Source organism: Chrysemys picta, chromosome 23 (genome assembly GCF_011386835.1).
Source record: "Chrysemys picta bellii isolate R12L10 chromosome 23, ASM1138683v2, whole genome shotgun sequence".
In the NCBI taxonomy this organism is placed as follows: domain Eukaryota; kingdom Metazoa; phylum Chordata; order Testudines; family Emydidae; genus Chrysemys; species Chrysemys picta.
The window spans coordinates 1810701-1822285 of NC_088813.1; the positions used below are offsets into that span (position 1 = coordinate 1810701).

The 11585-nt window shown below is 51.6% G+C and overlaps 1 protein-coding gene across 20 annotated transcripts in view; it reads left to right on the forward strand.

The window, feature by feature from the left end:
* The window catches only part of PTAFR (platelet activating factor receptor), a 50164-nt gene that overhangs the window by 23918 nt on the left and 14661 nt on the right, over positions 1-11585 (forward strand). For 2 of the 20 annotated variants that reach the window (XM_065577234.1, XM_065577241.1), the window contains exon 2: positions 7213-7423. The exons of 12 other annotated variants lie outside the window; for them this stretch is intronic. The gene's annotated coding sequence lies outside the window, so the exon portion shown is untranslated. Of the gene's footprint in view, positions 1-6127; positions 6281-7212; positions 7424-9867; positions 11090-11585 lie in introns of those variants that run through there. 6 more of the 20 variants (XM_065577251.1, XM_065577250.1, XM_065577235.1 and 3 more) reach the window with 6 other exon arrangements.

Sequence of the window (11585 nt, forward strand, 5' to 3'; positions counted from 1 at the left end):
TTCATGGCTGCATCACATTGGTGGCTCATAGTCATCTTGTGATCGCCCATCACACCCAGATCTTTCTCCTCCTCTGTTGCTTCCAACTGATATGTCCCCAGTTTATAGCAAAAATTCTGGTTAATCCCTAAGTGAATGACCTTGTACTTTGCACTATTAAATTCCATCCCATTTCTATTACTCCAGTTTTCAAAGTTATCCAGATCTTGTATGATATTCTGGTCAACCTCCATATTGGCATAGACCTTCCAACTTTGTGTCATCTGCAAATTTTATTAGCACACTCCCACTTTTTGTGTCAGTAATAAAAATGTTAAATAAGATTGATCCCAAGACTGATCCCTGAGGATCTCCACTAGTAACCTCTCTCCAGCCTGACAGTTTACCTTTCAGTACAACCCATCGTAGTCTGTCCTTTAACCAGTTCCATACCCATCTTTCAATTCTCAGATTAATCCCCATCTTCTCCAATTTAACTAATAATTTTCCATGTGGCACTGTATGTTTTACTGAAATCTAGGTAGATTAAATCTACTGCATTTCCTTTGTCTAAAAAATCAGTTATCTTCTCATAGAAAGAGATCAGATCAGTCTGGCACGATCTACCTTTTGTAAAACCATGTTGTACTTTATCTCATCCAGTTTGGGCTGCAGCTCTTCCCTATGAATTTTTTCCCCTTGCTTAGGATGCAGGTTTCACATAACTTCTGCAACTTTGACCTGAAGTAATTCCAAGCCTACTTCACATTCAGATCCTTCTGTTCTTCAGTCCAGTCACTTCCCTAACTACTTCCCTTAATTTTTAATTTGCTCTTTTGAAATCAAGCACCATAATTGCAGATCTATTTTTGTTTATCCTTCCGTTTAGTTTAAACTAAATTAGCTCATGATCACTTGAACCAAGGTTGTACCCTACAACCAGTTCTTTTATGACAGGGATGGCCAACTTGTGGCTCCGGCGCCACATGTGGCTCTTCAGAAGTTAATATGTGGCTTCTTGTATAGGCACCGACTCCGGGGCTGGGGCTGCAGCTACAGGCACCAACTTTCCAATGTGCTGGGGGGTGCTCACTGCTCAACCCCTGGCTCTGCCACAGGCCCTGCCCATACTCCACCCCTTCCTATCCCTTCCTCGCTCTTCCCCCCCAGAGCCTCCTGCCAGCCACGAAACAGCTGATTGGGAGGTGCGGGGAGGGAGACAGTGGGGCTGCCGGTGGGTGGGAGGCGCTTGGAGTGGGGGAACTGATCGGGGACTGCTGACATATTACTGTGGCTTTTGGGCAATGTACATTGGTAAATTCTGGCTCCTTCTCAGGCTGAGTTCTATGAGCCAGGTCATGAGCTTCTCACTACTCACCAGTACCAAATCTAAAATGGCATCATCTCTTGTTGGTTCAGCGACCCTTTGGTGAAGAAATCTGTCTGCTATCACGTCCAGGAAAATTTGGGCCCTACTATTAGTAGTAGCATTTGTCCTCCAGTCTATATCTGGGAAATTAAAGTCTCCCATAATCACACAATTCCCAGTAGGATCTGACTCATAATTTGTGAAATTTTGGCTTTGGTAATACTGCAAATACTGCACACTGCTTTGAACATGTACAATGCTACATATGGCAATGCTAAGGCTGATCTCTTCTGAGGTCAGGAAGAATTGGGGCCTGAACTAACACTATCTACTTGAAATTCCTGTGTAGTTAGCAAACCCCCCTGGAGGAGCTATTAATAGCAGCAGGGCTTGTTTAAAGTGGAAAGCAGGAGTTTTCTTGTCCTTCCCTGCACTGTTATAGAGCACTGCCCCTGGGGGCTTTCTGCCTGGAGTCTCTCTATCTTCACTGCCCCAGCTCTCCAGCCAGATTTCTCAAGTTCAGCCCCATTCCAGGGTTGCAGAGTTCAACAAAACTGTCTTCACTTGGGCTTCCAAACAGACCCTTGTCCCCCTTGGGGGCTTAGGTCACTTCGCTAGTAGGCTGCGGGGTGAGGGACCATGGCCCACCCACTACTCCGGGTGCCAGCCCAGGGACCCTACATACAGCAGCCACATACTGCTTCCTTCAGTTTCCTGCTGCTATTCCATGGGCCTTTTCCCATGTGGCCCTTTTCTCTTCACCCCGACTCAGGGCTGAGGTTCTCAAATCTTCCTCCTCCTTGCTGAATAGAGAGATCACCAGAAGCTGTCTTCTGGTTCTCTTCTTGAGCTCCTGTCAGCAGCAACAAGCACCCTTCCTTGCTGTTCTGGTCTCAGCCAGGAACTGACCTATTCAGGCCCTATAGCTCCTTTTAATTGAGCCTGCTAGGCTCTGATTGGCTCCTTCCATGAGGCCTATTTAGGCAGGCCTGGAGGACCCACCTCTGCTGCTTCTTCCTGGGTCTAAGGTTGCCACCTGTCTAGGTTTTACCGGACAGTCCATTTTTTGGCTTCTGTGTCCAGGTGCTAATTAGGGTTGCCAGGTGCCTGGTTTTCAACCAGAAAGTCCGGTCAAAAAGGGGACCTGGCAACCCTAAATGGCACCCGAACCAAAAGTCCGGTTACTGTGGGGTGGCAGGAGGCACCAGGTCATTAGTCAATGACAGCCCCTGCTCATTGGGGCTACCTCCTTCCTGCAAGCAGGATGGAGAAAGGAGTGAATGATGGGGGCAGGGCATTGGGAGGAAGAGGCAGAGGAGAGGCGGGGCCTTGAGGGAAGAGGCAGAGCAGGGGTGTGGTCTTGGGGGAAGAGGCGGAGAAGAGTCAGCAATAAGAAAGGTGGCAACCCTACCTGGGGCGGGGTGTGGTAGGATCACAGGGCCTCCAGCAGGAAGCCTTGAAGGGGCTGGTACACCCCATCACACCATTGTTAGGATTCTTTTTGATCTTACTACTTTTTAAAATGCATTCTTATTGTTCTTAATCTACTGGCCATAGATTTTTCCTTGTGTTATTTTGCTTCCCTTATCAATTTTCTACAATTTCTAGCTTCTGATTTATATTCATTACTATCACCTTCTCCATTCGTCCATTTGTTATATATGTTTGAACATATATAACAAACAACAGCCTTCACTTCCCCGCTAAACTTGGTCTGTTTTTTAATTAGCACGGCCTTCTTCCTGAGTTGTGGGATTGTGGCTTTTTGGGCATATAGTAAAGTATTCTTAAGCAATTGCCAGTTATCATTCACATTTTTCTGATAAAATTCTTACTTCCAGCTGAATTGGCTCATAACTGTTTTCCACTTTTTGAAATTGATCCTTTTAAAGCAACAGGTACATAAATCACTGGTCTGGACTTTTTTCTGTTTGCACATTATAAATGTGACCAAATCATGATCATGTGTATCTAAATTACCATTAATTTTTAGTTCTATGATCAGTTCTTTAGCTGTGAAGATGAAGTCTAATATAGACTCCCCCATGTTGGATGCAACACTTTTTGAGTTGGGAAATTGTCATAATAGATGTGCCAACTCTATGAGCTTGGCTATATTCTCTCTAACCAGCCACTGCTCTAACCATGAGACCATGCTCCTTCCTTAGTAAACATGTGTGCTTAGGATCTGAATGTCTTGGATTCAAATCCTGATGATGACCTGGCGGTGGGGGCGGAAGAGAGTTATGGATGCATATAATGGTATCAATTTTTCTAATTTTCTCATTTTAAAATTGTATCAATTTAATTTGTACAGTCAGAAAACACCCTGAAGAAGTTCTGTAGTTAAAAAACCTGTAAATTATGGGGCAATGTATAACAAAAGCCAGGCGTTCCACATTTCAGTCATGTTCTCAGTTTGATGGCTTGTGTCACACATTGGCAGGTTTGACAGCCCTCAAGCCACATTTACTATCCCTCACTTTCACAGGCCTTGGGTGGCAGGCCAGTCCTCGCCCACAGACAACCCGCCAACCTGAAGCATATTCTCACCATTAACTACACACTGCACCATAGTAACTCTAACTCAGGAACCAATCCATGCAACAAACCTCGATGCCAACTCTGCCCACATATCTACACCAGCGACACCATCACAGGACCTAACCAGATCAGCCATACCATCACCAGTTCATTCACCTGCACGTCCACCAATGTAATATATGCCATCATATGCCAGCAATGCCCCTCCGCTATGTATATCGGCCAAACTGGACAGTCCCTACATAAAAGGATAAATGGACACAAATCAGATATTAGGAATGCCAATATACAAAAACCTGTAGGAGAACACTTCAACCTCCCTGGACACACAATAGCAAATTTAAAGGTAGCCATCCTGCTGCAAAAAAACTTTGGGACCAGACTTCAAAGAGAAACTGCTGAGCTTCAGTTCATCTGCAAATTTGACACCATCAGCTCAGGATTAAACAAAGACTGTGAATGGCTAGCCAACTACAAAAGCAGTTTCTCCCCCCATGGTGTTCACACCTCAACTACTAGAAGAGGGCCTCATCCTCCCTGATTGAACTAACCTTGTTATCTCTAGCCTGACTCACTCTTGCTTGCATATTTATACCTGCCTCTGGAAATTTCCACTACATGCATCCGACGAGGTGGGTATTCACCCACAAAAGCTCATGCTCCAATACGTCTGTTAGTCTATAAGGTGCCACAGGACTCTTTGCTGCATTTACTATCCTGTGAGCCCTTCTCTTGCTTGAAAGGGTCTGTAGTGAGTTATGGGGAAGGGGAGCTGATCGGGACTGCTTGCAGAAACTCCCAAAGGTGCAGCTCAGAATATGCACCTGGAGGTGTGTGATCTGAATGACACCTCTGACTCTTTCAGTCAAGCCCAAGAAGGCAAGCAGTGCCACAATGAGGCTGCTGCCACCATCTCTGTTCCTCTGAGGCCAGCTAGAGACAGTCAGACACCTCTGTATGTCAGGGGGTTGGGGAAGGGGCTGGGAAAGGCTCTCACAGCTTGGGCCATTCCCAGTCTCCTGATGCCAGTGACAGGCAGTGGTGCACAGCTCCCCCCCTTAGCATTAAATATTGACATGTACTGGCTCATTAACAATCTGTGTGCAGATTTTCAGATACACTAAACAGATCCCTAGTGCTGGAAAGCGCCTGAGCTGCTCCCACAACCTACCCCATGGACAGCTCTGCTGGGCTCCTCACACTACTCCTGGGATACTGGCAGTATGGCAGCTGGATGACACTGCCTGGGCCACACGCAGCAAGGGGGAGGCAGCTGGGCTCCAGGTGTCTGTGCTGTGGGCGCAGTGCATACATGCAGGTGAATGGCTCACACTGGAAGGGCTTGTCCAAGACACTGAGTCTCTTACTGGGAAGAATATGGCCAGCATTCCTCAGCTACCCTTGGAGTTTGGGCACTCCAGAAATGAGACATTGATGTGAAATCCCCAGGGCGGGGCCTGGTTTCCAGCAGCACTCACAGCTGCAGCTGACGTTAGGGTTGCCAACTTTTTGACTGCAGAAAACCGAACACCCTTACCTTGCCCCTGCCCCTTCTCCGAGGCCCCTCACTCCATCCCACCTCCCTCCCTCCCTCGCTCACTCTCCCCCACCCTCATTCATTTTCACTTGGCTGGAGCAGAGGGTTGAGGTGCGGGAGAGGGTAAGGACACTGGCTGGAGTTGCGGGCTCTGGGGTGGGGCCAGGGATGCAGAAGGGGGCTTGTGGCAGGGGGTTGGATTGCAGGGGGGTGAGGGCTCTGGCTGGGGTGTGAGCTCTGGGGTAGGGCTGGGTATGAGGGGTTTGGGGTGCAGGAAGGGTCTCCAGGCTGGGGACAAGGGGTTTGGAATATGGGAGGGGGCTACTGGCTGGGGAAGGGGGTTGGGTTGCGGAGTGGTGCAGGCTCTGGCTGGGGGTGCAAGCTCTGGGGTGGGGCCAGGGATGAGGGGTTTGGTTTGCAGGACGGGGCTCCAGGCTGGGACAGGAGGTTGGGGTGCAGGAGTGGGGGAGAGCTCCAGCGGGGGGTGCAGGCTCTTGGTTGGGGCCAAGGAGTTTGGAGTGCAGCAGGAGGTGTGGGCAGGGCCGTCCCTAGGCATACGCAGTATACGCGGTTGCGTAGGGCACCCAAAAATTTGGGGCACCACCCTCACTGGCCTCAGCTGGAATCCTCTCTTCTACGGCCCCTCCCCCGCACTGGGCTGGCAGGCTTCTCCCCAACCCCGCCCCCTCCCTCACTGGCTCCTCAGCCAGCCGGCTGAGGGCTCCGGGCTCCAGAGCGGCGCAGTCCGGCCCACTGCCGCCTGGAGCTGAGTCGCTCCCTGGACCCTGCCTGCCTGCGGCACTCGGTCTCCGGCGGGGGACGGGGCCAGGACCGAGGAGCGAAACTTCTATGTGAGTGGGGGGTGGAGAGGAAGAGGGGGACTTAAAGTGACAGTGCGCTCACTGTCTCTCACAGTTCACTAACACACACACAGTCTCTTGCGCACATCGACTGGCTCTCACACCCACATACACTCTGCCTCTCATGAATCACAGTCCCCCAACACACAGTCACACACACACAATCTCTCTCTCTGTTTCTCTCACACGTACTGGCTGTCTCTCTCACACACATACATACACACACACTCCGCACGCACACACACACTGTCACGCACACACTCTTGTATTATTGTTGTTGTTATTACTGCTTGGTACTTCCTGTCAAAATGCTTGTGGTGAGCCAGGTGTGGCAACGGGCTGCAGGATGCAGCGTCCATGTGACAGCACAAAGCCTGCCTTGAGCCACTGCCGCAGAGTCTGCTGCGTACGAAGCATAGGGGCACCAGTTTAATAATACTGCGTAGGGCCCCATAAATCCTAAGGACGGCCCTGGGTGCGGGCTCTGGGAGGGAGTTTGGGTGTGGGAGGGGATGCAGGCTCTGGGTGGTGCTTACCTCAGGCGGCTCCCAGAAGCAGTGGCATATCCCTCCAGGCGGCTCCTAAGTAAAGGGGCCAGGTGGCTCTGCGCAGTGCACGCTACCCTCACCCGCAGGCGCCGCCCCCGCAGCTCCTATTCGCCACGGCTCCTGACCAATGGGAGCTGCGGAGTGGGAGCTCGGGGTGGGGGCAGTGCATGGAGTCCCCTGGTCCCTCCACCTTAGGGCCACCCCAGTGGCGTAGCCAGGTGGAGAGAATGGGGGAGCAATAAAAAAAAAAAGGCACCACCCGCTGCAGCGCTTTTACTCACCCGGCGGCGCTCCGGGTCTTTGGCGGTGGGCCCTTCATTCTCTCCGGGTGTCTTCGGCGGCGGGCCCTTCATTCTCTCCGGGTGTCTTCGGCAGCACTGAAGGTCCCGCCGCTGAAGTGCCGCCGAAGACCTGGAGCGAGTGAAGGTTCTGCCGCCAAAGTGCCACGGAAGACCCGAAGCGAGTGAAGGTCCCACCGCCGAAATGCCGCAGAAGACCTGGAGCAAGTGACGTCCCGCCGCCAAAGTGCCGCCGAAGACCTGGAGCGAGTGAAGGTCCCGCCGCCGAAGACCCGGAGCACCACCGGGTGAGTAAAATAAAAGCGCCGCAGTGGGTGGCACCTTTTTTTTTTTTATCGCTCCCTGGGTGAGTACAAAGGCGCCAAGAAATTGACAAGGTGCCACTTGTGCTCAGTGGGGGAGCGGCCACTCCCCCCGCTCCACCCCTAGCTATGCTACTGGGCCACCCAGAGGGATATGCCGTCACTTCTGGGAGCTGTGCGGAGCCAGGGCAGGCAAGGAGCCTGCCTTAGCTCCACTGCACCGCTGACCAGAGCCACCAGGGTCACTTTTCGACTGGGCGTTCCGGTCGAAAACCAGACACCTGGCAACTCTAGCTGATGTCAATGGGAGCTGCGGCTGCTCAGAGCCTCTGGCCAGTCTGGCCCTTGGGGGCTAATGCAGGGCACCAGGTCCCTGAGCTCCCCAAATGAGAGGCCCCTTTGATTGTGCTGTGCTAAATGTGACAACAAAACTAGCAGGGAGTCTGCCGGGGTCTCACCCAATGTTCCTGCTGCTACCTCGGCTCCAGTCCCTCAGGGCTTGTCTACACTACACAGCTAAAACTCAGCATGTGTAAACGCTCTCTGTAGGTATTTTGTTGGCACTTTTGCTGACAAAATACTTCCAGCCCTGTAAGTGGCAGGGGGGACTTTTTTAAGTACCTGTGAAAGACAAAAGTTTTGTCAACAACCTCGCAGTGTAGACAAGCCCTCGGTCTCTCCTAGAGGGGACTCCTCCCTAGTGGCTTGCTGAAGGGAGGATAGGAGTAGGAGGCATGCCCTGTGCAGGGGCAGCCTGGGGGAAGAACAGGGGCATTCCGGCTGGTGTCATTGAAGGCGTGGGAAGAGGAGGTCAGCATTAGTCACACAGGCAAGCACTGGCAGGGCAGACAGCTCTCCTGGCTCCTAGGCTTGTTCTTTGTCCAGAGCTCTCTCCCCTGAGGCACCGCATCCCCTGAGCTGCTGGCCGGGCCCTGACATCAGCTCTGCTGCCCCTGTCGCACACCGCTTGGGATCCCAGTGCTGGCCCAGAACACATGCACTGTTCCCAAGTGCTGCTGGGGGGCAGCATGGCACTGCGTCCCTTTCTGAGTGAGTGGCAGGGCTGAGTAAAGCATGGGGAGGGGAAGAGTCGGCCCCTGTCGCAGAGGCTTGGCAGATGCTAGTTCTATCTGCCCCCCGCCCCCACAGTAGCCAGTGTAAATGGGGTCACAATGTTGCTTCACCCATATTTCTTCTCCTGAGTTTTCTACACCTGTCCGTGGAAACCAGCTCCTTCCCTGCCTTGAGGCCCAGCAGTTCAGCATCGAGCCAATGGCACAGGCCAGTTACTGTCTACACTCCAGGGATTCCTGCCCCCTGCCTTTGCACGAGTGTGAGGGCAGCTTGTGCTGACAGTCTCTGAGGGGTTCCTTCTTCCTTCAGTGTCCTTCAGCCTCATGTCTCTTCCTGACACATATCAGACTAGGTGGTTGGCAGCCCATGTCCCTGTGTGGTTGTGGGGCAGAGGGTCTCAGCGTTTTCTGGCCTGGTCTTGATCCCATCTGGAGTGGGGCCAGGGAAGAGGGGTTTGGGGTGCAGGAGAGGGCTTTGGGCGGGGAGGTGGGGCGAAGGGGATCAGAATGTGGGAGGTGGCTCTGGGCTAAGGCAGGGGATTGAGGTATGGGCTCTGGGCTGGGGGTGCAGGCTCCAGGGTGGGGCCAGAAATGGGTTCAGGGTGCGGGAGGGGCTCAGGCTGGGACAGGAGTGTGGGAGGGGGTTCGGGAAGCAGCTGGCATGTCCCTCTGTGCGGCTCCTAGGCCTAGGAATGGTCAAGGAGGCTCCGCACACTGCCCCCGCCTGCAGGCGCCACCCCCGCAGCTCCCACTGCTTGTGGCAGCGGCAGCACGTGGAGCCTCCCTGGTCGTCCCTCCACCGAGGAGCCACGGGGACATGTCGCTGGTTCTGGGAGCTGTGTGGAGCCTGGCCGGGAGCCTGCCAGCCCCTCTGTGCCGCAACTGAACGTTTAGGGCCTGGTCAGCAGTGTTGACTGGAGCTTCCAGGGTCCCTTTTCAACTAGGCATTCCAGTCGAAAACCAGACACCTGGCAACCCTAGGGCAACCCTAGGTGGGAGGGCACGCAAGATCATATGTCCTCCCCCCGATTTGCTGCTTGTCTTGTACTGAGCATGCTCAGTAACATCTGCTGAAGCTGGCTGCTCTCACTCTGCCCCCCACTATTGGCAGGCTTGGGTTGTCTCTGATTCTCAATGGGGAAGAGCCATAGGGTACATGCAGATTTGGGCTAGCAGGGCTCGTGGTAACACTCTGGCAAGAAAATGCCTGTCTAGACAGCACTTTGAAGTTGTGCCTTGGGCTGGCACTCAGATTCTAAAGCCTACGGATCATGTGTGTGTGGGGAGGGGTGCTGTCTATACACTATTTTTAGAGTACTAGCATGAGCCTTGCAAGCTCAAGTCTGTTGACCCAAGCTGGGAGGCTTGCTCCAAAATGCTGTGTAGACATACCCATAGTGACCTTTAGTCCCAGTGAGCTCTTGGGCAATGTGGTGGCCCACTGTTCTCCAGTCACCTCTAGAGGAGACTTTAACACCGCGGTGTGTGTATGTATTACAACAGTGAACAGAGGAGAAGCAAACACAGAGAGTTTGCTGAGAACTTGCAAGTACCAGGAGGATGAAGGGGTGATCACTAGCAGCCAGCATGGATTTACCAAGAACAATCATGCCAAAACAGCTTGGTTTCCTTCTTTCACAGGGTAATTGGTTTGGAGGATAGGGGGAACACAGTGGACATAATATACCTGGATTTCAGGAAAGCTTTTGACACAGTTTCACTTGACATTCTGATAAGTAAGCTGGAGAAATGTGGGCTTACGCAGTGTCATCAGATGTTGGCTAAGTGTATGTGTTCTATCTGCATGCTGCACTGGCTCTGGCCAGATAGCCCGTACAGCAGGTTCCGATCGAACTGCCCAATAACCACAGACCTGTTTAGTAGCGAAGGCACCCGGCCAGGTTTATTGTTAATGAAGATTCTACAGGATCACTAACACATGTATGCCCATCACAATGGACCAGCTCAGTCAGTGGCAGGACTTTTCACTGCCCCCCGGCCAGCCAAAGACACTCCCAGTCTGAGACTCCATTTTATACACTGATACAAACAAGTTATGTATTGCCCTCTGACATGGTCAGTTACCACCCTCTGACGTAGTTAGTTACCACCCATTACCTTTTACATGTTGGTTTGATCAAAACATATCTATCCATCACACTGTCATCCTGACCTTATCTCTAAGAGGGGGTCAGTGTATTTTTGTATCATCCTTGGGGCATGTGTTTGTACCATACTTGGTATTGGGGTGTTCTGGTACCATCCTTCTGGAATGTGTTTGCATGAGTGTCCTGTGCCCAGCATTTCTCAGGAATGTGTGTGTTTTTGTAATACCAGCCCTGTTCTTGACAGATTCTGTGAGCATGCACGCAGGCAGAGCCTGACTCTGCTCACAGCCTGTCTCTTGCTAACTTTGCTTTATATTAGCAAGGCTTGACCACTACTTTAGTTCAGGCCACAGGCCGGATCTCTGATACAAGGGCTTATATCTCAGGCTCTCTTTCTATTACAGGCAGAACTACCATTAAGTGGACACATAATTGGTTAAACAACCGCAAACAAAGAGTAACTATTAATGGTATGATGTCAGATTGGAGGGAGGTCTCTGGTGGGTTCCACAGGGATCTGTTCTGCGTCCAGTATTGTTAAAAATCTCTGTTAATGACCTGGATTTGGGAATAGAGAGCATACTGATCAAATTTGAAGATGACACAAAGCTGGGGCGGGAGGTTGCTGACACTTGGGAGGATAGAGCTAAAATTCAGAGGGCTCTTTATAAATTGGAGAACTGGGCTATAGACGAGAAAATGAAATTCAACAAAGACAAATGTAAAGTGCTACACTTAGGGAAGAAAAACCAAATGCGCAAATACAGAATGGGGGATAACTGGCTTGGCAGCAGCACTGCTGAGAAGGATCTGGGAGTGGAGGTGGATCACAACCTCAACATGAGTCAGCCATATGATGCTGTTGTAAAAAAAGCAAATGCAATTTTGGGTTGCATTAACAGGCACAGCATGCAAGTCACGGGGGGTGATAGTACCACTCTACTCAGCGCTAAGTAGGCCTCAGCT